The sequence below is a fragment of the Halichoerus grypus genome, chromosome 15, assembly GCF_964656455.1.
Source record: "Halichoerus grypus chromosome 15, mHalGry1.hap1.1, whole genome shotgun sequence".
Classification (NCBI taxonomy): domain Eukaryota; kingdom Metazoa; phylum Chordata; class Mammalia; order Carnivora; family Phocidae; genus Halichoerus; species Halichoerus grypus.
Window position 1 is genome coordinate 1,320,821 of NC_135726.1, and position 25,926 is coordinate 1,346,746.

General features: G+C 63.2%; 1 protein-coding gene across 1 annotated transcript in view; it reads right to left on the minus strand.

Moving 5' to 3' along the window:
* Nucleotides 1-25,926, minus strand: part of ZNF469 (zinc finger protein 469) — a 42,688-nt gene that overhangs the window by 15,787 nt on the left and 975 nt on the right. The window lies entirely within an intron of this gene.

Sequence of the window (25,926 nt, forward strand, 5' to 3'; positions counted from 1 at the left end):
CCCACAGCCACGGGAGCCGCCACCTTGGAAGTGGCTTCTCCAGCCCCGGTCGGGCCTCTAGACGAGCCTGCAGCCCCTGCCAACCTTCCAGTGCAACCGTGGGGAGCGCCTGAGCCTGCCCGCCCCGCGGAGCCGCTCCTGGACTCCTGACCTCGGAAACCGTGTGAGCTAGCAGACGGTGGCTGCTTTCAGCTGCCACGTGTCACAACGCACGCAGTGAAACGAGGGGATGAGAAGCCGGCCTGCTTGCGACCGTGCTCCCATGCTGGACACAGTGGCTCTGCACCGGGGCCCTCATCCCAGGGACCCCTTCCCCTCCCTGGGGGTGCCAAGCCTGTGGGCAGAGCTCAGCCACCCCGTCACCCTCTTTGCTTGGCCCTAGGATGGGGGCCAGACGTTCTGTCTGCAGGACCCAAGGGCACTCTCTGCCCACGGCCCCTGCAGGGGCTAGACGAACCGCCTCTGGGCCTGGACGGTGGGGCAGCGGGTGTGCCCAGGGTCTCGGGTTCCCGCCCCCACCTGGGCTGTTCGCAAGGCCCCTCAGTGCGCATGGGTGTGGGTTTCAGCGGGCCTGAGGCCCCTTTGAAGTCAGGAGATGCAATCCCTCCGATCCCAGGCTGCCCCAGGAGTGCGGGCACCTCCTTTTCCCTCAGAAACACTACCTGGCCCCTCTCGCTCTGGGTAACTCAAGACTGGGCGTGCCGGCTGGCTCTGGCCGGGGTGTGGGGCGGCAGCTCCTGCCGTAGGCCTGGGTTCCTGCACTCCCGGGGCCCCTCCGTGACCCCTCGATCCCCTGCACGGCGTCTAGCGTCTGCTCCTGCTTCCCCCCCCGCCCCAATCTGCCCTATTTCACTGTGGCCTCTCTGTCCGCCTAGAGCTCTCCTGTCCCTTCCTCCCGTGGCTGTTCCTCCTGAGACCCCTGCCCCGCCTTTGGTGCCCCCCTCGCTAATTTCCCACCTTCCTGGTTCCCACCCACGTGCAGGGAGACAGCGCGCTGGGTCAGCAGGGCCAGCCCGGACCTCTCCGGGACCGTCAGGGTCCTGACCTCAAGAGGCTGCTGACGCCCCATCATTCGTGCCGACCGGCATAGTGGGCACCTGCAGAGGTGGGCGCTTCCTGGGTCCTCTCCCGTTTGCTTCTTCCTCGAAGCCCTCCTGGTTGTGTGTGTATCCAACCAGGGAGATGCGGCTACTGAGGGTCTCCTTCGCGGTCCGGGCAGACCGTGCTCCCACGCCCTGGGCTGGCCTGTGCAATCAGGGTCCCGGGCTCCGACCTCCCGTGTGACCCTGTGCCTCCGGCCTGTTCCCCCAGCTGTACGTGAGGCTTTGTACCCAGCGAGTCCTCAGGCCTATGCTGGGTCTGTCTTCCAAGCCCAGTGACCCGGCCACGCGTGGGCCTGGGTCGGCACGGAAGCTCTGCTCCTCGCCCTGCGGCCCGGACAGGGAGCGATTTAACTCCTCCGCTGGGTTGCTTCTCCTGCCCCAGACACAGTACAAGGGGAAAGGGGCATCTGACTTCTGTCCCCTTGTCCTGGCCGGCGGGGGCAGCACGGTGGCCTCTGGAGGGCGGGGGCCTTTGGGAATGATGAGGGGTCGACGAGGGGGTGAGGGAGGGGCTGTGCCCGAGCGTGAGCCCCTCCCCGCTCCCCAGCCCAGCCCCCCGCCCGAGGCACCTGCCAGGGTCAGGACCAGCTGGGGGTCGGGGGTCAGGTGGGCCGGGATGCACCACGTGAGGTGACCAGCACGGGTTCAGGTGCTGTCTGCATTCCCTCCCGCACCAGCCCTCCCCACCGCGCCCTCAGCGCCAGAGAACCCACCAGAGAACCTGGCCCCACGCTCTGTGCTGCTTTCCTCACGTGGTCTCCAGGCTGCCCTGCGAGGCCTCTCCTCCCCTCACGGACGACAGACGGGACACTGAGGCACGCGAGGGGAGGCCTCTCACCCAGGTGGGGCAGCTGAGGGGGGCGCAGCCATGTGCGGGCATGCCGCCGGCCGGGACAGAACACGCGGGGGCTTAGGACGGGAGCGGGGTCCGGTGAAGGAACGCAGGGCCCGACGGACGGGGTAGGGTCTCTCAAGCACAGCGCCCGTCTGGGATGGGGGCTCCTGGCTCAGAGGTGCCCTGACCCCCGGTTCCAAGCTCGGCCTCTGGCTGCCTGCCCCCACCCCTGGCCCTGCCGGCCTCCCTGAGCGTGCACTGCTCCTGGCACGCCCCCCCCGTGACCGCTCCCCCCCACCCCGAGGCAGGGCAGCATTGGGGGGGCCTGGTGCCAGCTCTGCAGGGCGGGGAGGGCCGGAGGCTCTAGGTCCTCCGCTGGGAGCGCGGCCGGGCAGAGCCCGAGCAGTGCAGCCGTACCCACCATCTCCACGCCAAGGCCGTGGCACGTGGTGTTCGCCCCGCTCTCCGTGCCCGCCACGGCCTCGGTGCCCGTCGCACCCATCCCAGCCCCTGCCCCAGCCCGCCGAGCCGCCAGGTGTGCCCCGGATCCTGGGGGAGCTGAGTGCCGTGGCCTGAGCCACGCTGGGGCTCCCAGTCTGCAGCCGGGCTCTGGGCACTGTGGCATGGCTCCTAGTGACATTCCTTCTACCAACATTCTCCTTCCCTTTTCCTTCAAACGCTGCCGCTTTGCTTAAAGACTATCTGTTACCCCAGCGCTCAGATAACCCTGTGCAGGTGGAATTATATCTACGACGTGGCCCGGGGGTGCGCTTAAGAATACTGCGCAAATTATCAGCTGCATTTATCTTAATTACTTAGGGGAAAGTGAAGGCAGGCATTGCAAAGGGGCCAGGAAGCGTGTTTGTCCGCCTCATCGGGGTGCATATTTGAGATCCTTTAACAGCAGGCAGATAAGAAGAGCACGTGGGGAGAAGATGATGTCTTCGAAAATGACAGGGAGGGGGCTGGTGGGGCGGGGGGGCTCCCGCTTAAGGACGGGCCGTCGTCCACCCTGCAGCCCAGACAGGCCCCTCGCCTCGTCCTTTTGTTCCGCGAAGACCGGCACTGGGTGTGCGAACACACTTCCCGCCGCAGCTCCTCGCTCCCCGGACTTCAGGTGTCGGCCACCCGGCCAATGCCCACAGGCCACACCGAGCCTGGTGACCGAGCCGCTCACGCACCGCCGGCAGGAGACGGCCCCCCCCAGACACCACCCACCTTCCTCTGGGCGGGGCCGCAGACCTGATCCCCAGTGAGCTGGGAGCCCTGGGATCCCAGGCAGGGACGGGCAGGGTCCGGCCGACGTGTGTCGGGGCTGTGCTGGGCTGCAGAGTGGGGGCAGGGGGCCACAGGAGGAGACGGACACGGAGCCGGCTGTCCGTGTCCAGCCCGGCCCAGGGAACGCTCCCCGAGCCTGAGTGGCCTGGTCTGGCACATCCCGAGGGCCCGCGTGGTCTGGAACGCACTAGCCAGCCCAGCTAACCACCCACCTGGCATTAGGAGAGCTGCCGGAAATCAAAGGCGTGAGTCCCAGCCTGGTCACAACCCCGGCCAGAGGCTGTCCCCGACGTCTGTGTTGACGGGTGCCCTCTGGAACCCCGGGCACCAGCGGTCCCGGGTGGCAGGAGCCTGGCTGGCTCTCTAGGGACCTCGGTGCCCTCACCTGCAGGATGGGAGTGACCGCACACCGTCCCACACAGGCTGGGCAGGGCAGGGCTGCGGAGGGAGGCTGGGGAATTGAAAGTAAGAGAGGTGTGAAGTCCTTTGGAGGGCAACATGCTGGGGACCCAGTGGGAAAACTCTTCCGGGGGCTGCAGGGAATCCTGTGCCTTCACGCCCGAGCTCTGGGTTCAGGCGCCACATGCCTGAGAGATCTACACCCTGCACTGCCTAGATCTTCCTGCACTGTGCCCTCTGCCCTCACCCCCCCACCCTCCCCGGCACCTGCTTGCCCTCTGCCACCCTCCGCATCACCGCACACCAGGCGGGCTCCTGCCTCTGGCACCTGCACTGGCCATTCCCTTCCCAGGATAGGCCCCCTTTCCCTCCTCCCCTCGTCTAGCTCCAATGCCACCACCTCCAGGAAGTCCTCCCTGACCATGGAGCCAGCACAGCCACTGCCCGAGGTCACTCTCTGGCCCTCTGGGGCTTACTGCTGCCCCTACGCAGACCTCCACCGCAGGGAGCATGAGGATTGGGCTCCAGCCTGTTCTGCTGGCCGGGCTGGCTCAGCCCCCACTCTCAGGGTCCTGGGTCTGCCCAGCCTTCGGTTAACCTCTCTGGGTGCCTTGGAGAAGCTCTACAGTCCTCAGTCAGTCCGTCTGTGGGATGGGCCAGACCCCCCTCTCAGCACACGCAGGCCCATGTGTGCACACCCATAACCATGCACACACATGTCCCCGTGCACACACGGCCATACGTGTGAACAGTCACCAGCACGGACACACATATGGATTTATGCAAACGTGCACACACATGTCGCCGTGTGTTCTCACCAAGGCTGTGGAGGGGCTGCACACTCTCTGACTCTGGACCTCGTTCTTCTGGGAGGAGCCCGCGGGCAGGAGGCACAGCCCTGGGCCCCTCCAGCTCTGCCCTGGCACCCGAGGGCAGGGGTATCTGGGGGCAAGGCCGACACTCAGTTTGGGGGGTGCATCCTGCACCCTAAATGTTAACACTGTACCAAGCTCGGCCCCAGCACACTCTGGCCACCCCCTGACCTATTCCTTGGGACGTTCTTCTCCCCGGTGGAGAGGGACAGGGGACCATGGGGGTGGTGACAGCCAGGGTCTGCCATGCAGGGGTCACACTGGGATTTAGGGGCCCCAGGAAGCCGCCAGCCCAGCCGGGGGTGTATGGAGCCAAGTGTCCACTGTCCCAAAGCCGAGAGGCAGCTCACCCGGGGCAGGGCTTGCGAGGACATGCTAACAGCCAGCAGCAGGACTCGGGGATCCAGGGAAACCACTTTTTGAGGCTAAAGCGGGCGAGGCATCTTCTTGAGTGGCCTGGCGAGCAGCGTGGCCTCGTAATTCTAGAACAAGGATTTTTGGGCGCACCTAGTTTTCTGTGCTCACTTCACAGATGCACCTCAGAGAGGGCGCTGGCTTGCTGGAGGCCACACAGCAGCGAAGCCTGGGCTCCTGGAACCGGGGGCACCGAGCTCCTGGCCAGGGCAGTGCTCCAGTGATGCTCGAAGCAGCTGTGGGCAGGAGCTGGGGGCTGGAGGTAGGGTCCCTGCTCCTGGTCACCCCCCCACCCCCCCGAGAAGGGAAGACACCGCACTGGGTGCCGAGCAGCTGGTCTGGAGAAGGGCGGGCACCACACAGGCCTGCCTCCTGTTTGGGGGCTGCCAGCTTGATCAACCCCATCCGCACCAGCCAGGCAGGGAACGGCGGCTAGAGGGACCGGGATGGGCGGAAGCTGGGAGGTGGGGGTGGCTGGCCTCATCCTGGTGCCCTCCGTCCCCAGGGTGGACCCTGCACACACTATGGTTACAGACCCGAGGTTTCCGTGGCCTCTGTTGGGGCGGACACCCCCTCTTGGAGACCTGGCTCTCGGTCCTTCTTCACGACCCCTCATCATCGCCCCAGTGGGGGCAGGAAGCTCAGTGCCCCCAGCCTCCGCGGGCCTTGGTCCCCTGGGCTCAGGGTCCCACTGGGAAAACCCCCAAGGGTGTAGGGTGTTCAAAGCTTCCCGTGGCTCTGGCTTTTGGGGAAAGATTGTCATCGTCCTCCCGCAGACAACCCATTCACACGTGACTGTTCGTGATAAAAGTCCGTTGTTTGCCGTCCCTTTCTGGGCCCAGCACGAAGCCCCGCGTGCACTGACCACGCCTTCAGGGAGTGAGTGGTCTCCAGACCTTTGCTGCCGAGGGTGGGCAGAGGACCACCACCGGAGGGAGGGCGAGGCTGGGGCCCAGGGCATGCCTCGGGAAACTCGCAAGCTATCACCCCACCACCCCGTACCCCGACTGTAGCACAGAGATCAGGTCCCGGCGAGAGGAAGAGCAGAGCTGACCGCTGAGCCTGGAAGGAAAGGGCCCCTGGGGGCCAGCGTGCCTGGGGCTGGGCTCAGCTCCTGCTACCCGGGGCTCGGGGTGAGGTGCCTCGGGCCAGTCTTCCCTGCTTCCTGCCAGCCAGGGGGAGTGCCTTAGACCCATTTCACAGGTAAGGAAGCTGAGGCTTTGGGAGGTAAGTGAGCCAGCAGTCAGCTACGGGATTCCCACCGTGCGCCCCGACACCCCCAGCGAAGGCCGGGAAACCTTCTGATGTTTGGAAACTGAGCGAGGCCCCCACGGGAGCCCTCCTTCCCTCGCGTGCTGGGGATGTGGGGACGGTGGGGTTTAATGCGCTGTCTCCTGAGCGACAAGATGAATGAGCTTCCTTGGAGGCCCGGTGTCTGCGGTAATTACTCTCCCCTCAGGTTCCGGATCCTATCAGCCTCCTTTTTTAATTAAAAGATGGCCGTCCCGTCTGGGCTTTAATTTATCAGCGACGGACTCGCTCAGCTCCGCCTGCCGCCCGGCAGAAGCCAGAAGCAGACGTTCCCCGCCGCCGAAGCCACAGATGCGGGACTCTGGGTGGGGGTGGCGCCAGGGACGGAGGAGGTGGGGGAGGTGCGGGTAGGCCCCGGCTTGTGCTGCCCGCTGGCCTGTCTTCAGGAATGTCACCTGCTGGGGGCCCACCTGGTCTTGTCCACTGCCTCCCCCTCCGTGCTTGCTTGACCCCCGTGCCCTGTACCCACTCAGTCACGTGTCCCCGAAGACAGCGTGTCAGTCCCGGCACCTGCCTCGGGGTCCCTGGTACCCGAGACCCTGCCTGGACAGGGCTGAGACCACGTGTGTCTTCAAGGAGAGCCTGGGGGCCACCCTGCTGGTGCCCGCCACACGTGCAGGGTCCCGGCCGCACCAATGCCGGCCCTGCAGCTCTGAGCCCACGGCCATGGCCCCCACGAACCTGGCCCAGCCATGGGCTCTCTGACACCCCAGGAAAAGGCAGAAGTCCAGCTGTTGGGTGCAATCTGCCCATTTTCAACCTTACACTACAGACTCAAGTAAAACTAAATACCGTGTGGGCTGAAGCCGCCAGGGCCGGCCTGGGCCTGTGACGGGTCTCCAGGGACCCTTCTGTGGGCAGTGTCCATCCAGTCCAGGCTGTGCCAACCTCGGACGCCCTGCTCCCTCCCTCCCTCCCTCTAGGAACCTCAACCAAGCACCTCTGCCAGGCCCTGGGACATGACCACGCGTGGGGACACAGACGTCACGCCATGGGGCTGCCATCCCACTGAGCCCCATTCAGGGCCATCGGGCCTCCAGAACACAGGTGTCCTGACCCCATGGCTGGTGAAAGGCAGGCTGTGGCCTGGGAAGTTCTCAGGATTTCCGGAAGCCCCGTGGGTAGGGAAACCCTTTACTGGCAAAGGAGCTGTGGGTCCCCCACAGCAGGACTCAGGGAGCCTAAGCCCAGGTCACACCGCAGGCTGTGATACACACTCAGAGGGCGAGCTCAGGCCTGGGGCCACGGGGGCTGCGTGGCCAGGAGGGGCGGGCTGAGTGCTGTGGGCCTAAGGCAGCAGACAGGGTGCTCAAGCCTGTGGCCTCTGCCTCTCACCCCGACCCCGACCACCACTAACAGCATGCACCCCTGCCCCTTCCCTGCTCTGCCATCAGCTGGCCCACCTGGAAAGGGCCGCGTCCCTGTCTGGGGAGCACAGGGGCTGGCTGGGTCCCCAGGACCCTGAAGGGGAAGAGGGGGTCCGAGCAGTCACTGACACGGACGTCATCCTTGCTTTGCAGGGGAGGAAACTGAGTCACAGCGAGGTGGGGGACTTCCTTTCCCAGCACACTGACCTGAGCCCAGGGCACCTGGGGGGGGGGGGGACATCCACGGGCAGGAGCCTCCAACTCCAGCCATACTCTGGGGCCTCTGGCTGCAGGACCCAGGCGCAGCCCCCAGCCCCCAGCAGCCGCTACAGAGGGGCCCACTGCAGAGGGGCGGCTGGGAGCAGGGGCGCAGCTGAATGACAAGTCCCCGCTCTGCTGGCTTCAGAGGGTGCGCTGGCGGAGACCCCGCAGAAGGGCCCTCTCTCCCGGCTCTCTGGGTGTCTTGCTCTCATCAGTTGGAGACGAAGTAGGAAGAAGCAAGGCATGCTGCCAGGGGCTGGAACAGGCACCGTGGCCGTGTTTCTTGTTGGTAGCAGGTGGGGTGCCCAGTACAGGCATCCCCGCCCTTTGGCCTTGGAGGAGGTGGACTGAGAGCAGGCTGGCGGGGACCAGTGAGGGCCTGCAGGGGGGGCCCACCGGGGAGCCTGAGAGGCGCAATGGGGCTTGAGTCACCCAGCTGGGCCCCTCCCTGAATCAGGCGGGCGCCAGGGGGCGGTGGGCATGGGGACCTGCCTTACGGGGTCCCACCACCCCAGGCTCCTGGGGGCTTCTCATCCACTAGAGACCCGGGTCATCAGAGGCTCCTGAGTGGGGACAGCATCAGGTAGGGAAGGATGGGGTGGCACGCACCTGCTGCAGGTGTCTCAGCCCAGCCCAGGGGGGCCTGCCCTGGAGCCGAGCCTGCACCTCCTGCCGGTGGTGCCTGTTCCCAGGTTCCTGCCCCGGGCTGGCTCCGAGGAGGCGGGAGTCAGGGCGCTGTGTGCGCGCGCCCTGTGTGTGGGTGAACGTGCACATGCATGTGGGCACGCTCGGGCTGCGTGTGTGCGTGTGGTGGCCCCTCTGTCCCACTGCAGGCGTCCCAACGGGCAGGACACTGGGCTCTGCCGCTCCGAGGCCCTCGGGGGCCCTGACGGCTCGGGGCGCCATCACCTCTGGTTTCTTTCAAATCTGGGGTCACAGGTGGGGCTGGGGTGGCTGGGAACACTCTGAAAACAGGTAGAACTTTAGGTGCAGGTGTGGAATCCAGCTGTGTGGGTCATGACACCTCTGTCCACACCCCAGTGTCCCCCTGCAAACAATGGGGACCCCGACAGCACCTGCCACACAGGTTGTGGGGGATTTCAGTGAGATAGCGTGCGTCAGGGACTTCACTCCGGGCCGGACAGCTGGTGGACCCTCAGAGAGACGATGGTGGACTTGGACACAGAATGAAGCAGAACCAGCAACGCTGGGCAGCGGCAGCGAGGGGGACGGGGCGTTAGATGCCACTGCACGCCCCTCCCCAGCCTCTGTCCTCCTTTGCATCACGCGGAGCAGAGGGGCCCCGCCCACGGCCGCGTCACCCACTCTCGGCACGGACCAGCACCCCGGGGGTCTCCAGACGCAGCTATGCACGGGCCGGTGTGAGTGCACGCAGTGGACAGGAGGCCCAGGGCAGCTCTGTGCCAGCCAAGCCCCCACGGTCTCCATGCCACTCGGGCCTGCCACTCCCGGCCAGTCGCCAGCGCCCAGGCTCCGGGGCTCTGGGCGTCTGGAGGGGCTCGCGAGTACACACCACCCCCTCCCACGCTGCAGGCACACCTTGTTGGCCCTTTTCCCCCAAACAAAACGTGCACACCAGTTTTTATGTAAGAAGAAGGCTATAGGGCATGAAAGCACCCTGACACCCCAAAAGAGCATCGACGGAACTCGTGAGGACCCTGTGCCGGCCCCCGAGGCTCCTGCGGAGGGAGGGAGAGCGGCGCCTGCAGACGCCCACCCTGGATTAACGCGCAGCAGACCACGCGGTGCGGCCAGAGCTGCTGGCGGGCGAGCGCGGGAGGGTCTGCAAGTTCGCGGAGGGCGTGCGCCCGGCCTTCTCGCTTAAAGGTCGGTGTCTGGCCTGACGCAGAGCAGGGGATGCTTATAATGACAAGAATCCAAGAGCGGGTCTCTGCAGGCCTCGCGAGGCAGCCGGGCGGCGGTGGCGGGGTGGGGAGGAGGCTCTGCAGGGCACCTCTGGGAGGGCGTGAACCCAGGCTGGGGGACGGGGACTCTAGGGGTCACGGCGAGTGACCGCCCGCCCACCCCCACACAGCCACCCTGAGCCCTGAGCACCCCCCGATCCCCCGGCCCCCCGACCCCCGGGCGCACGGGGGCAGCTTCCTGGCCCGGGGCCATCGCAGGCCCGGCGGACACGGTGGCTCATGGCGGCGGCGAGGCGGCTCGCTCCGGGCCCTGTGGAAAGTTGTCCCTGGCTCCTGCCACCGTCCAGCTTTTCACATCTCAGCTGGTTTTAATTAGTTTCCTTCAAAGTCCCCCAAAGCAACAGAGCCACGTTAGCGCTCACCAGCAGCCAAGACGTTCCAGTGTGTGTGTGTTTGGGGGGCGGGGGCCGCAGAGGCCAGCTTGCCTTGCTGAGCGGCAGGGGCCTTTCTGCTTCTGGGGCCAAGGGCTGTGGGGCTGCTGGGCACTTCTGGCCTGGGCCCCGGGGCGGGCCGGCTCCGACCAGGAAGGACGCTGCGGCCCCATGGGGCCGGCTGGGAGGGGCTGGCCTTGACTGCCCGACACTCCCGACCTCGCCTGCATACTTCCTGGGGGGCCCGCAGCACCCCCATAGCCCTGGCTCTGCTCCCACTTACGGTTAGCAAAGTCTCATGCCTGCCAGCTGTGCCGGGGCCCGTGCCCACCCTCTTCCAGCGACAGTCCCCGCAGGCCTCGAGGGGCTGGATGAGACCCCAGGAGGCAGGAGCTGGGGGTGGCTGTCGGGGGCGCCCCAGCCTGTTCATGCTCCCCTCCCCCCACCACGGCCGTTTCCTGGTGGCATCCGGGCCACAGCACGGAGGCCTCCCTCAGGTTTCCAACAGAAGCATGGGTATTTTCGTGGACTTCTGTGATTTTAAAAACAGCCTGAGGCCACACCAGACACACATGCTGAGTGGATGTGACCAGGGAGCTGCCAGCTTGCAGCCCCCTCCTGCGTGGGGCTGCACCCCAAGGTTCAGGGCTTGAGTCTTCCTGCTCAGCCCCGTCCCCACCCTGGGGCCACCACTGCAGCTGCCAATGGTCCTCTGGTGGTGGACATCCGTTTCTTGCCTGTCCAGCACCCCTCTCCCTGTTTCTGGCAATGGTGACTTGGGTGTGCTGTGGGGAGCACCCCTCCCCTCCTCTCTGTCCATGTGGTTCCAGTGGGATGACTCTCCCCTTCCCAGTAGACCGGACTCCTGCCACTGTTGGTGCACCTGGATCTAGCTATGCCTGACACATGCCCTGTGTTGCCCCATTTTGAGCCAAATGGTCTCCGTTTGCTTAACCTATTTTGAGTGGAGTTCTGTCCCCCTGTGACCAATACATCCTCATATGGGGGCTCACAGGTGACTCTGCCGGGCATCGGTCTTGTCCTCGGCCGGCAGCTGGCTGTCCTGAGGGGCCTGACCCACCCTGTGACTTGCTTTTTCACCTTTCTCCTCACGTGCCCGCTTGGGCTCAGCTCTGTCCCAGTGGTCGGTGCCTCCCTCCGGCTGCTCCTCTCTGTCCCCCACCCTGCCACTCAGAAGGGAGGAGCCCCCCGTGAGCACATGTGTGCATGGACTCGAAGCAACCATCCTGCACCAGAGGTTTCCAAAGTTTTCTACACTTGATCCTAGCCCAAGTTTTCTAAGGCCTCCGGGTCTTCCCATGAGAACTGGCACAGATGACGTCCACGCTCCGGGGACCGTCGCTTCCAGCGGCTCAGCTACGGCGGGCCTTCCTGACCTTCCCTTCCTCGCCTGCCAAGAGGGCCTCACAGAATGGGACTGAAAAGGGATACAGCCACAGGGAAGGCCTCAAATTCACTCTCGCTTCAATTAAAAAAGCCAACGACTCATTCGCACTGGTAACTCATTACTACACTCTTTGAAACACCCAACTACTGACCACCGGCTTGTCCCTGGAGGGCCAGCTACTTTTCTGGAAGTCTTTGCCGGCAGTATGATCTGGCATCTGGGATTTGCTTTTAAAAATGCTGCAAGAGTAAGGGCAGGGCTACGAAATGCACTCAGAGCGGTTTGCACGACTATCAACTCTCCGGTGTTGGAGAAAAACCCAGGGTGACTGCTAAGCCATATGGGGTGTCGGACCACGCCCCGGGGTTGCCCTGCTGGACAGGCGCACCCACGCGCACCACCGCCCCGGCCTCGGGATGGCCTCGCCCCTGGGCTCTGTGCTTCTCTCCTAGACTCCTGCATTCCGCCCGTCCTCCTCCCCCTCCAAGGGTCTGGACCTTGTAAAAGTTGAAAGTGTCCCGATCCATACATATCTCCCACATATTTGACCTCTGGTATGTGTGGCTGGGTGTTGGCATTCACAGTTTTATCTTCCTAGGCTGAGCTGGCCTTTTTTATGGGGTGTTTCTGTTCCATGCAGGCTGGTCAGATGAGAGAATCAGCAGACCCCAGCAAAGCCTGACTGGCCGCGTGACCCTGGCTTAGCCCCCGGCTGCCCTCCCCAGCTTGTGTCCCTACCAGGGGGAGAACCGGGTGAGGGAGACAAATGGGGGTGTACTTGGACAGAGAGCTCCCAGGAACTGGAGGAGAGGTACTCAGAGGCATGCATGGGGCCTGGCCCCTCTCTGTGCCCCCAGCTCCTGGCAGAGATAGTCCTCGTGTGGGCTTAGAGAAAGTAGGCAACCGTGGAGGCCTGGAGCACAGGCACTGGCCCAGAGGAAACTGAGGCTCTGCTGGGATGCACAATGTCTGTCTCCACGCGGCCCTTCGAACTCGACATGCTCATGTAGCAGGCTCTCGCCACTGCAGTGTCCCTTCACTGTCTCCTTGTCTTCTTCCCTCATGACATTTCTATGACTTCATCATCCAGCAACAGGTGCAGGGCCTGCTCATGACCTCAGGGTCCTCCACACACCTGTTCACCTGGATTAATGGCCTCCTGTGTTAGATAGGAAGCTCCTGGGGGACAGAGCCTAGTTTGACAGGTACACAGTTGTGTCTCAGCCTGGCACACTGCCTGGAAAACATAGTCATCCATCCATCCATCCATCCATCCATCCATCCCTCCATCCACCAACCTATCCATCCATCCATCCATCCACCCACCCACCCACCTATCCATCTATCTATCCATCCATCCATCAATCCATCCATCTACCATCCATTCACCCCTCCACCACCTACCCATCCACCCATCCATCTACTCATCCATCCATCTATCCATCCATCCATCCATCCATCCATCCATCCACCCTCCTACCCTACCCACCCATTCACCCATCGATCCATTGTCAGGACTGGAATTTGGGTCGTGCGGTCTTAACTGCTATACTTTAGCCCCCGGCTCACTGCAGGGCTAAGGAAGCAAAATCTTGCAGTAAGCAACTGCCCCACCATGTAACCCTCATTACCCTGAAAGAGGACCTGACATGAGTGGAGTGGGTGGCCCCGGTGCCCACGGCACTAGCACCAACAGCCTCTGTCCCATGGCTAGAAGAAGGGACAAGTTGTCCCCTCCCCTGGGCTTATTCCCAGTCAGCCTGGGGTCCTGTGGGAGGAGGGACCTTATGCAGCCAACTGAGTCTGGATCCCTTTTCTGCTTGAGCTTCTGTAGGGCCCCAGGGCCATGCAGGCCAGAGCGGAGGCTAGGGGTTGGGGAGCCAGACTTGACCCACGACACGGCCTGTCCTCCCCCTAGAGTAGATGCTCCTCCATCCCCTAGAAGGAGACACTGGCCTGCTGTCTCTGGGCCGCTTCCTGTCCCCTGTCCTGTCCCTGGCTGCCTTCCCTGGGCCTGTTCAACTGTGCTGGGGTCCTGCAAGACACTCCCATGCTGCCCTGAGAACAGAGCTGATTGCTAACTCACTGAACAGGCAGAGCGGCTGGCCTAGGACTTCCAGAGGCACAGCCCCCCAGCTCCCCTCCGCCTCTGACTAGAGACCCCACGGGGTAGCCCGCAGCCGACCCCTGGCTGAGCCAGCCCAAGGCCTGTCACTGCTGCCGTCCTCACAGCGAGGCTGATCTGATCGGAGGCTGGTCCCTCCGAGGAGGCTCTGGAAGGCAGGTGCAAGCACAGTGTTCGTAAGGAGCCCGGCAGCTTGTAAGGACCACTGTGTTCCTTCCTGGCCTGGCCCACAGCCGCGGCCCGGCCCAGCTGCAAATGCTCTGTGAGCCGCAGAAGTCACCCTAAAAGGTGACTTTTAGGGTGACTCACCCTAAAAGGTCTGAGCCTGCCAACAGGGGCCTCAGTTTCCCCATCTGGACAACGGTGCTGCCATCCGTGGTGGCTGACTGCAGCAGAGGCTTCGAGCTGCCAGGTCCAGGAGGAAGCTGGGATGCCCACCCGAGCTGCCAGGTCCAGGAGGAAGCTGGGATGCCCACCCGAGTTCACCCAGCAGATTTCGCTCAGCTGTCTCGTGGAGTGGGGTCACAAGGATGCTGAGGCTCAAAGGTCATGCTGCAGGCTGGGGAAGAATCAGAACTGGATGCACCTACCCCAAAGGTCAGGCTCTCCCCCTGGCACCCCCCTCCCCTTCCACCATGAGGGCCAACGTCTCGCGCTCCCCACTGATGGCCACGCGGGCAGGTGCGGGTGACGAGCAGCTCACCCTGACCCTCTCTTCCCACCACCTGGTTGATTGTCATGCTAATCCGAGAGGCTGGCAGGATGATGTAATCCCCTTCTCCTCAATGGGAAACTGAAGGCCAGAGAGGTGCAGAGACTTGTCTGCGGCCACACAGCTCAGTGGGTCAGGGCCCACCATGCTTGTGTCATTCCTGGGCCAATGGGGGGCCTGGAGTGTGACCCCTGCCTTCCGGGTGCCCTGTCCCGGGGTCTAAGGGCTCCTGCTGGCCTGTAGGCACCGCCTGGCCCTCCTCCTCGGGTGGCCCTGGGCAGAGTCCTGTGGCCGGGCACTAAACGAGACGGGGGCGGGGGTCAGGCTGTCAGCACGGTGAGTGATGTTCTCATCACCTGCTTTGTCCTTGGACCCATGAAAATGACCACTTTGCGGTGGGGAAGGGTCACGGGTCCGATCTGGCCGTCCGCTCACAGGGCCCACCCTGGATGTTCCGGCTGAGCAAGAGGTCCAGATCCAAGTTCCTCTGCGAAAGTGCCGTCTCCCCCCCCGGGGTGCCGTCCGCCTGCCTGCCCTGCAGCTCCCCGGACTTCGCATCCATGTCCTGAGCACAGGGCCAGCGTGGGACACGAGGGGCAGGAGGACCCAGACTGCCACTCCCCACTGCTGGTCACGGTGAAGAGCCAGACATCACAGAGGGGTCCTTCCGACAGCACAGCCGGGAGGCTGGGATCAAAGGCCCCATCCGGGGAAGCAGAGGGATAGCTTCTTCCAGCATTTTCTTTATTTGCCTGTAGAAAGCACTTTCTGAGGCTTTTGTTTTGTCTTCTCGGACCCGGCTTTGTCCAGTGTGATGGGTGCGGCACCCACTCCACATGGATGCACGGCCCCGCGCAGCGACAGGGCGCCTCTGACCTGTGACTGAGGGTCCGGGCCCAGCCTGTCTGGGACAAGAGAGGCCTGAGGTCGTCCTGGGTGGGTTCCCAACAGCTACAGACACTGAAACCTGGGCTCAGATGTCCAGAAGGATTCCTGCCGAGGAGAATCCATCCTCTATCACCTCACTGACCACCGACATACCAACCTACCAGCTCTCCGCTATCTGTCTCACAGATTCTACTCAGTACCCACATAAATGCTTGGATTCGTATTTATTTGTTGGGGCAAAGATTACCGACATAAGAAGATGCACAGCTCTGCTCTCCCAGACCCCTGAAAACCCTGAATTTTGCCAGCTCAGTATCCCTCCTACTTTACCCCAACCTTCCCCAACAGCTGGGAGGGGGCCAGCAGACCCACATGACAAAGGGACACAGAATGGGGGAGAGGGAAAGAAGGGTGGGCCCGTAGGACCCTGCGTCCATCCCAGGGCCATGAGGACTGGGGGAGCCGCGGGCATGGATCCACCAAGGAGAGGCTTCCCTGGCACATCTTGCTGGTGTGGCAGGCGGGAGAGACGCCCGAGCCGTGGGGACCATTTTGCCACCCTCAGGAGGGTCTCCCGAGAGAGGTGCTGATGCAAAGGAAGGCATGGAGAGAGCCTGACTCCTGAGGCCCTGTCTGGAAACCTGGATCCAGCAGCGCCTGAAGCCCACTTATTATTCCACAGGCTTTTCAGTCCCACCAGCCAGTAGATCCCTTTTGTGCTGGGTGACTTGTGTTTCTGTCACTTCTGAGACATCCAAAGCACAAGGACAGGTAGAAGAGAGCAGACGGCCAAGCTACCAGTGGGGTTACGAGGACAAAGGACCCAGAGTGGGGGCGGGAGGCGGGAACTGGAAATGTTGTAGGGGTGCTGGGTATTTCTGGGGGCAACCGCCCCGTGCAGGCCTGACTCCCCCAAAGGCCCCCAGGAGCCACACATGCCTGCGGCACATGACTGGCCAGGGAAGAGGCGGCCGAGGTCGCCACGGACAGCCCAGGCTCATGACCTTCAGGGACCTGTGTCTAGCGGGGAGTCACGGGGCCATCTGAACGCGGTGAGCATTCCTGACCCACTGGGGCCACTTGGCAGGACAGACACACGACAAGGTCCTGGCGCTGGGGGCACGTGTGTGGACTGCGGCTGGCACCGGGCTGGGGGGCAACCAAACGCAGGGGAGGAAAGACTTTAGGTTCGCAAATTGGGGTTCAAGCCCTCCTCGGGGTGCTGGGTGTGCACCTCGGAGCCTCCACTCACAATGTCCTAGCGTCATCTACACAGAGGGGTCCTGTGGGAATCACTCCAGGGAACTGGGCACAGTCCCAGCACGGTGCCTGGCCCACGGTGCCTAGGGGTGGCTGGCAACAGGCTGAACACGCCATTTACACGCTATACACACGTACATACAGTCACGTAGTTGGTATGAGTTACATACACGGCGGCACTCGTAACATGTAGCATGATACACTCACGTGTACAACGTTTACATATACAACACATAGGCTTGCGTTCTAGATGTGCGAATCCGCCGACCTCCCGCCCTGCCCCCCCGGCCTGCTGTCCCCGATCACAACACAAACCCCCCCACAACTTCCTGAGGCCCGCCTACAGAGTCTGTCGCCAGGTAGCGGGGTGCCGGGGCCGATTCACGCCCGGGGGCGCCCAGAGCAGCCAAGCTGCCCACACCACGGTGTGGCAGTGACGCCCGGGTCCCAGGGTGGAGAGGCCGATGGGTGCAAAGCCGTCCCGGGGAGCAGGGAGGGAGTCCAGGACAGGACGGGGGCTTGGGTGCCCTGGGATGGGCCGGGAGCCTGTGGGGACCATGAGGACAGAGAGCACGTGTGATCCCCGAGTGCCGAGTTCCCGCAGACACTGTGTTTCTCGTTCAGTCGCTCACTGGACACACACATCTCCTGGACTCCGGGGCCACAAAAGGAGCAGGCCTGGCCGGTTCCAGGAGCTCGCCGGCCAGTGGGGGAGATGCCCGCATGACCCGAGGGAGCGCTGCGCAGACGTGGGGCGTCCTGACTCCCCGCAGGCTGCCCCGGGTGCTTGCCACGCCGTGATGCCCCATGCCGGCGAACCCGCCCCGCCTTCAACACCGAGTCCAAAAGGTACAGAGCGTCTCCCTGATAATTCCCACAAATGCAGACTACATGCTGGGATGAAGCATTCTGTTATGTCGGTTAAAGAAACTGTATCACGAAATTCACGGCCCCTCTTTCTTTTCCACATGCAGCCACTGAAAAGTCTGACATGACCCCATGACTTGCATCCTGTTTCTCTTGACGGCGCTGGTGTACAGTGAGCCCCTTCCTGCCGAGGTCCCACGGCTGCCTGCACTTAGGGGCCCTGCCACTCTTCCTGAGGGCACGTGCCCCAGACGCCTGGGGGCCAGAAGGCTGGGGATGCCGCATCCACTCCGCCTTCTGGTGGAACAATGTCTGTCGGCGGACACCGGTCCTGGCCCCTGGTGAGCAAAGCATTTTCAGGCTGATCGCCAGACACACAGGCCCTCATCCCTGTCCTGGGAGGCAGGACAGGTGGGGAGACCGAGGCTGGAGGAGGTGTGGAAGTACCATGACAAAGCCCCATGCCTATCCGCAGACTCTCGCCCTGAGCCCCTCCTCGGGCCCGACATGTCGGGGTCTCTGGGTCCCCGTGGGGCTTAGCTCAGAGCCGCCTGGGTAAATTCCAGTTTTGCTCTTTTACTCAACAGGCTCTGGGGGACACGGCACAAGAGGGCCTCAGGCCTCAGGGCACAGGCCCAGGTGCCCACTGCCCAACAGCAGGCAGGCCCCTCCGGCAGCTTCTGAGACTTTAATTATTCCCCAGGCACCGGCCCGGCATAAATACAGCCTAGACATCCAAGAAAAGCACGCTGCCGGCATGGGGAGCCTTTCCCAGTGCTAAATGCAGCCTGGGCGCTGGGGAGGTCGGCGAGCGTGCTCAGATAACAGTCGGATTCCGCAGGCCCTGAGCTGACCCTGGATCGGGCACGCTCCCACTCACCGGGAGTGACCGCCGTGGCCAGGCCCAGAGGGCCGCCGGCTGTCTTTCTTCCGCTGGGAGGGCACTCCAGGGTGGGGAGCAGGAATGCATGTGGGCCGGTCCGAGTTTAGCATGTATTTATAAATGGGCACAGCTGCCAGCTGAGTGGTACCCTGGAGGTCAGCTTCCTGCCAGGTCCTGCAGCCAGATGTTTTCCTGAGATTGCAGAGAGATTGCTCCACCCACGCATGCCCGAAGTCAGCCCACATCGACGCTCGAGGCCGCTCTGTGCCTGGGCCTGGCCAGGCTCCAGAAACTCGGAGAGGACAGGCACTCCAGGGACGTGAGACGTGGCCCCCCCCCACCACAGGGTGGATTTTGGAAGGAGCAAGGAGGGGAGGGGACCGTGCTGCCTTAGGAGGGAAGCCCTCTCCGAGGAAAGGCAGGGCAGTATCCGAGGTGGGTTTTGAGGGACGGTTAGGAGTTTTCGAGACATCCCAAGGAGCACGGGCAGTGCTTTGGAGGTGAGCTGCCACCCTGTGTGCCCGGTGCACGGCATATGGGGAAGAATACACGAGAGTCCCATAGGGTCTTGAACTTCCATGCGGACAAGGTTGCGGGGGGAGCGTGCAGGTCCCAGCCCCCCCCCCCCACCATTGGTTCTGATCCAGCAGGGCTGGGAGAGGCAGGGAGTCTGATCTGGGGCCACTGACCCCAGTCTAAGAAACCGAGGCTCAGGGAAGGAAGAGTAGTCTGGAGGGGCTTCCTGGAGGACGTGGGGGAAAGGGGCAGGGAGGTGGAATCTGCGAGGGGTGGGTGCCAGGGACTCCAGTGAGGGCCACCCAGACACCAAGGGTGCACGGTGGCCACGCACACACGTGGACACTGAGTGCTCGCACGTGGCTGGTTGGAACCAAGACTCCAATTAAATATAAAACGCACTCCAGGTCTCAAGAAGCTAGACTGACCCCCTTGATTGTAGAAGGAATACACATTGGAAGGACGGTAGTTTGGATATAACGTATTGCATGAAATGAATTTCATCTGAACTTTCAAGATTGCCTGTGCACCTTGCCATCATGGCTTGCGCTGTGTCATATTATAGTATGGCACGACACACGTGCACACACACACACACACCAGATGTACACACATGTGTCCACACGTGTCCGTGCACGCAGGCATGCTCACTCACACTCACACACTTCCCGGCTCTCATGGCCACGCACTGCGAAATGCCGGGACAAGGGAAAGCTCTGGGCTCTGGCTTTCTGGGTCCCGGTCAGCCCTGCACAGAGCCGGCCACGGGCGGGTTCTCTGGCCCTCTGGATGGATTCTTCCTGGCGGGGCCGGGGGCTGTGCCCAGGCCCTAGGGCTCCAGGGACAGGCTGGTCCCCCCCCCCCATACCTGTTTCCTCACCTATAAAGCGGCTACAGCAGCCCTGCCTTTGCAGCTGAGGGAGACCGCGTGCAGCTGCTCGGCCACCGGCAAGTGCCCGCCTGCCCACTGCCGTGCCCACTGGCCCCGGACGGCCGCGTGGGGAGTGCTGACCGTCCCGGGGCTGGGGACCCCACAGCCCCCTGCAGACTCTGGCCAGGGACCTCACAAGGGCGTCATCCTCTCCTTAGCTGCTCTCCCACAGGCCCCCCTCCAGCTTGTGTTGCCGCGTCAGTACGCGGGCGGTGGGTGTGGGTCCCGGCTCTGGCTCGCAGAGTGCTGTGATGGACGCGGGCTGCTTCACCGTGCCCTTCTCCCCCCAGAGAAGGGCTGGCCAGACCCGTGCCGCCTCCTGGCCTCCCCGGGTCTTGCTCTCCTCTTCTTGGGGTCGGCCCCGGGGACGCGCTGCTCCCCACCTCCTAGTCTTGCCTAGTCCCACCAGATGCCCTTCTTGGAGGCACCTGTCTGAGCCTTGCCACCATTCCCCAGGTGCTATGTGCTTAGTGACTGCCTCTCCCGCCCCCCAGCCCCGGGCACCACCAGCCAGACCACGAGCTCCTGCAGGGGAACAGCGGCGTGGCCCATTCCCAGCGGCCCCAAGGCCTGGAGCACAGCCTGGCCCCGGAGTGGCCTTCTGCAGGTGACCCCCCGACGCGTGCAGGAAGCACAGGGGGTGCCCAGCTCTGTGGCTATCCTGGGGAGGACGCCATCTCCTCTGCCTCGGAGCGTGCGTTGTGCGTGGCTAAGGAGCGGTCAGCCTGCCCTGGGGGGACACTGAGCCCCAGCCCCGATCCCTCTGATGCGGTTGTGCCAATGGGAGACTCCTCTCAGCAAGAGCCAGCCTGGGACTGCCCAGGGCAGAGAGCCCCCCACCCCCACACCCAGCGGGAGTTGGGGAAGGTGTGCGCACTCTTGCCCTGCATCCGGTTAGGCGGCCTGGCTTGAACCCCCGAGCCCTCGGGCAGCTCCCTACTGGGTGCGCTTCGGGTGATGTCTTCACCTCTCTGGGGTAAGGGCTGTGGATCCCGCTAGTGGCTGGCTATGTCCATTCTGATCGTGCATTCCGGAACCGTGGAAATAGCCATAGGACAGGCTCGGGGTGCCCTGCCACTCTGGGGCAGGCCGGAGCTAAAACCCCACGGATCACCTGCCCTCAGGGAGTGCAGCTGGGGCCTCCTGGATCAGTGTCCCCGAACGGTGCAGTGTGCTATCGTCCTGGGAAAAGGCCATAGGTCCCTTTGGGGAAGGCTGGGAGAACGATGAACAGTGGAAGTTTCTGGACGTGCAGCAGGGCCCTGCCCTGAGGGCGCCGTGAGGAGGGCAGCAGGGAACGTGTGTGCAGAGCTCAGCATGCACTAAGAGCCCAGGAGAAGCCTCAGGGGAGGGCAGGGGTGAGAGGGCAGAGCCTCCCTCAAGACAGTCCCCGAGGCTGCGACTGCCGCGCTCTCTGCCTCGACTTCCCCATCTGTGTGCTCGCGGCTCTGGAGCCCGAGCAGAGGTCGCATCCGGGGTCCCACTTCCCAGCTGTGTGACCCTGAGCCAGCGCCTCCCTGTCCTGGCATCCTCGAGCACAGCAAGGGGGTAGAGAGGCCCCCATAGCCTTACTCGCTGGCGCAGACGGGAAATGGTGCAGCTGGGGACGGGGACAGTGACCGTGGAGCCCGGAGGCCCACTCCCAGACTCGGTCCTCGAGAAACTCCAACGCACGCCCCACGGAGACGTGTTCCCAGGGCTCACAGCAGCACCGTCACCACAGCCGGAAGTCCGTCCCCATGGCCAGAAGTCCATCGGCAGATGATGGGCACACGATCTGTGGTCCAGTCACACCACGGAATATCACTCAGCCATAAGAAGGAAGGAGGCCCCGGGGCAGGTTCCACCGTGGACGCCCCGCGGCGGCAACGCTACGAGGAGCGAAGTCAGGCAGCCACAAATACCATGTGATTTCATTCATGTGAAATGTCCTGAATAGGCAAATCCACAGAGGCAGAAAGGAGATTCGTGGTTTCCAGGGCTGGGGCAGGCCCGGGGGGGTGACCGCCAGAGGGAGCACAGCGTTTCTTTTTGGGGGGATGGAAGTGCTTGCACACCCGTGTGAACACACTACAAACCACGGAACCCTGCACTTATGCTCTGTGAACTCGGCTCAAACCTGGGAGGTCCCTGCCGAGTCGGGCTGATCTAGGACACGGGATGCCCACCGGCCTCTGCCGAGGGAACAGTTCCTTCAGTACTGGGACCCGGTCCGGCTCCCTCGCCCCATCCAGCCAGGGTCTTGGCATCTCCGCGCTGACCACCCCCTGTCCCCCGCCCCAGGGAAGCCCCCCTCCACCGTGTCCCTAGAGGGCAGCGCCCGGCCAGCCACATGCAGGGCTGGGAGGGGCAGCCCTGTTTACCCACGGCCACCTTGGCCCGGCAGTCCCGGAGGAATGTGGGGAAGGCAACGGTCACATCTGCAGACGGCATCGGTACCCGGGCTGCCAGAAGCCTCAATGGCCGTTCATGAATGTGGATTTTGTTTGGCTTGTTTGGCTGGGATGCGGGCCCTGCGAGCAGCCCTGAGTCAGGACAGAGGCTGTGAGCAGGCGGCCAGGGATGGAATGTCCCCGTCCTGCCCTGGCTCCAGCCCGCCTATCGGGAGAGGCCAAGCAGCGAGGAGGGGGCTGCCGTCGTGGGCGCCCACCTGTCCACTCACGCACTCACTCACGCACATGCAGCCTCCATCCCTGGCTGGCCACGGTCTCTGGGGTCCAGGCGTGCCTGGAAGGGCGTCACAGCCAGAGAGTGGGACCTGACCGAGGGCTCTGAGGGCCCCCCAAGCCCACGTTGCTTTCCCTCAAGGGTCTTGTCCACCCTCACCTGGAGTGGAGAGCGTCCATGGGGGACGGAGAAGGGGCTTGCATTGAGCACTGGGTGACGGGGAGAACAGGTGGGCAGGGGCCTGGGACCACCATTTCAGGAATGGGAAGCAAACCCCAGAGCCCCCTAGACAAGGCCTGCCTCCCCACCTCCATCTTCAGGCTCTGCCCACAGTCATGCCCGGAACTCAGATTTGGAACTCTCCCTCCCAAAGCCGGCTCTATTTAAACAAGGATGTAATTCTCAGAGACCACCTCGATCCCAACAGGAGCTGAGATGAGTAATGAGCAGGAAACCTATAGTTTACGCCGGGGTCACAGCCCCCAGACTCCCGCCAATGCAGTCGCTGACCTCACTTTCTGGTGGTTGGGAAGCAGGACCAGAAACCGCAGGGCAGCGCGAGGGGGCGGGGCCGGCAGGCTTTGATGAACATCTGAAGGCAGGAGCTCACGGTGCTAAGCACGGCCGGCCCCAGCCCCCAGCAGCCCTAGGTGGGTCCCTGCCTGGCCTGCCACCCTCCTTCCTAGCCCTCTCCAAAGTTGGCTTGACGCACCTGGACCAACGGAGGGTCTACAAGAGTGACACTGACCCCGAATGATCCCGAGGAGTCTTGGAGGCTTGGCAGCCCCTGATAAGGGAGGAGGGGATCCCAGGTCAGAACTGACAGATGTCTCAGTCTCTGGCCTCTGGGGGGCAGCTTCCAGCGAGCACACATGACGTCTTGGGACCAGGACAGTGGTCCACGTACAGCACGTATGTCTGAAGTGGGGCCACCACTCCTGCTTCGGGGACTTCTGGGCAGCTCCCTGGGTGGACAGAGCCCCACGCTGGGCTGGGGCCTGCGGAGCAGAGCATGGGCTGGTGGCCCCCGTGCAGTGACCAGCCTCAACGTACAGGCCCACTTTTCCTTCCACCCAGGGAGATGGTGGGACCAAAGCACAAGACTGCAATCAGTTCTCGAGGACAGTATCTGCCGCCCCGGCCACAGCTGCCAAGACAGATGGTGAGGATACGCTAGCAAGGGAGAGGCCGAAGACACGGCCCTTGGCACCCACAAAGCCGTCCGTCTCCACGCTCACCCCCTCCATCCTACGTCCTCCACCATGCCCAGGCTGGTCTCCAACATGAACTGAGCCGATTCTACCCGAGAATCCCGCGAGTCCCCCAGCGCGTGTGTGCGGAGTGTTGCTGTATCTGGCTCAGCGGGGACGGGGCGCTGGATGGGTGTTGTCCGGTGGAGGGACGGGAATGCCCACACAACCAAAGGCGGGGTGCCGGAGGGGCTGAGGCCAGAGCAGACAGAGGGCAGTTCTGATGGGGTGGGGGACCACGTGCCATGGCAAGGAGGGGGCTGGCCGCTGGAGATGGGAGACAGGCCACTGGGTATGCAGGGCAGGAGGAGAAAGGGGAACAGCATCCCAAGAGAGGACCCTGAGGACTGTCACTGGGGAGGGGAATGGGGTGGGGTGGTGGCCAGCCTGGAGGGCAGGGCTCTAGCTTTAGCGCTGCCTGCAGTGGGTGAGACGGTGGGCTGCTCCCACCCTGCCAAGTCGCCACCCTCCTGCACACATCTAGAATGAACCGAGGTGGAGGTGGGCCGGCCGGCTGGGGTGAGCCCCTCACTGGGGGAGAAGTCGCAAGGGCAGCCTCCAGCAGGACCCGGGCTGCGCGACCATGCCCTACAACGCCCTCCCTCCTGGACTTGTGGCTGGTGCCGTGCACCCTTCCTGGCCCTTTGTACCTGCAGAGCGCTTCCCACAGGCCCCGTGGGGTCTCCCCAGCTGCGCGGGCAGGAACCACAGCAGCTCATACCGCGTTAGGCCTGTGCGGCAGGGACCCTGTACCTCAGCACCCCCCGGTTCTTGTGAGGTCTCCCCATTCTCCCGATGGAGAAATCAAGCTCAGGGACATTGGTGACTTGCCCACACAGCTCCTGGGCAGCTGCTTCCGCAGCCTGCCCGCTTCACCACTACACCTTCCCCAAACTCTGAGCCCCTCATTTTGGATGAGGAAGCAGACGGGTAACTGAATCTCAGGAACAGTCAAAGCCCGGAGGAAGGTGGGGGTGGGGCTTGGCTTGGAAGTCTCCGGGCTCTGGAGGAATCCACAGTGTGAACTGATGTCAAGAAGCACATGTGTCTTTGGCACCATCAATGGTGGCGAGGTTCCAGAATACAGGAGGTGGGAACAGGTCTCTGCTTCCAGGCCACCCTTGTGTTCTGTAAATGGGAAGCCGGGGAAGAGACCCCCTGACTTTCTCCCAGGGAGAGAGGCAGGACGGTGCCTAACCTGGAATGTCAAGTCAGAAAAGGCGCAGGACCTGACAAGATTAGGCTTCAAGGGGACATAATCCCTCTATTAACATTCTCCAAAGGCAACCGTGTGTAAGCGTTAGCCCGATGTGCCGTGCGCTGCTCAGGATGACAGGACCAGAGTCCACGGCCACCACAGGTAGGAGGCTTGTCCCTCAACCTACAACAGAGCCTTGTCCTAACCTTCAGCCTATTCCAGGGGTGGGACCGTGGGACAGGCTGCTGCGATAGGGAGTGAGGTCCCCATTGCTGCGGGTATTCAAGCAGAGTCAGTCACCTGGATGCAGGGTCTGGTGGAGAACGGAGCACTGATGAGGGAGTTGAAGAACCTCTGAGTTCTCTTTGACCCTGAATTCCCGGCACTTGCTGGCTTCCACACTGCCGCTGGATACAGCCACACCCTCTCCCATGCTCCCTAGGCCACGATGCTATAGGGGCCGTGGGCTCCCCTCAAGGAGCCCAGCTTCCCTTCTGGCCTCAAACGCACTCCTGCCTCTCCCCACTCCCAGGTGAGGCTCTTGGCATGCTCTGCCCTGTGGTTCTGGAACCTGCCAGGCCGGGCACATGGCACATGGGGGCATGCCCTCTTCCCTGGACACCTCAGGGGTGGCCCTTCCAAACACCGTGACCCTGCCCCAGCTTCCCCTGGCCCTCCGGCTGACACTATCCTCGCATTTTACCTGTTTATCGTGTTTGTTATCAAGGAGGCAGGGGTCTTTGCTGGGTTGTGGGCTCCTAGGACAGTGTGGGGCACAGAGAGGACTCCATACACATTTGTTCAACCAACAGGCAGCCTTGGACTGGAGTCTGTGTGACAGAATGGAGAGAGGCCAGCAGCCCCTGCTGCTCACTAGCTGTGCAGCTTTGGCCCAGTCACTCAACCTCTCTGATCCTCAGTTTCTTCATCCACAATATGGGGTACCATCTATCTCATGATAGGAGGTTTCCACACAATAACACGTGGCACAGTCCCTACACCGTCCAGGGCACTGCTCAAGCGCCGGTCTGGAAGGAGTTAATGGCCTCAGCCACCGCCAGGGC